Raw genomic sequence first — 538 nt, 5'->3', positions numbered from 1 at the left:
ATTGTTGTGATTTAACCCCCATGTAGTAGAATTTTTTTTATTATTTAGATTATTTATTATTAAGACAGACAAGTCATTTGCCATTTTTGTGAATTCTACACTGGGTCAGTGAAACAGCTGAAATATTTCTTTTGTTGCCAGTCACCTGGGAATTACCATTTGCAGTTTAAGAGTAAGCTACACATACAGGGCTTTCTCACTCTCTTAAATTTCTCATTCTTCTCTTTATGCTATTAGTTATTTATCCTGGAAAAGGAGTAATGATGTGCCTTGTAATTTGCCATTTTTGTGAATTCTACACTGGGTCAGTGAAACAGCTGAAATATTTCTTTTGTTGCCAGTCACCTGGGAATTACCATTTGCAGTTTAAGAGTAAGCTACACATACAGGGCTTTCTCACTCTCTTAAATTTCTCATTCTTCTCTTTATGCTATTAGTTATTTATCCTGGAAAAGGAGTAATGATGTGCCTTGTATTTGCTGCTTTTTTTTTTTTTTTTTTTTTAAACAGCCTAAGATGCTGTGGGGGGGGGGGTTGA

General features: G+C 34.6%; 1 protein-coding gene across 1 annotated transcript in view; it reads left to right on the top strand.

Annotated features, from left to right (window-relative positions):
- Positions 1-538, top strand: part of ATP6V1D (ATPase, H+ transporting, lysosomal 34kDa, V1 subunit D) — a 7176-nt gene that overhangs the window by 1006 nt on the left and 5632 nt on the right. The window lies entirely within an intron of this gene.

The sequence above is a fragment of the Fulmarus glacialis genome, unplaced genomic scaffold (genome assembly GCF_000690835.1).
Source record: "Fulmarus glacialis isolate BGI_N327 unplaced genomic scaffold, ASM69083v1 scaffold38626, whole genome shotgun sequence".
Taxonomy (NCBI): Eukaryota; Metazoa; Chordata; class Aves; order Procellariiformes; family Procellariidae; genus Fulmarus; species Fulmarus glacialis.
The sequence above is the reverse complement of the archived record's forward strand: the minus strand, read 5'-3'. Positions and strand labels throughout refer to the sequence as shown.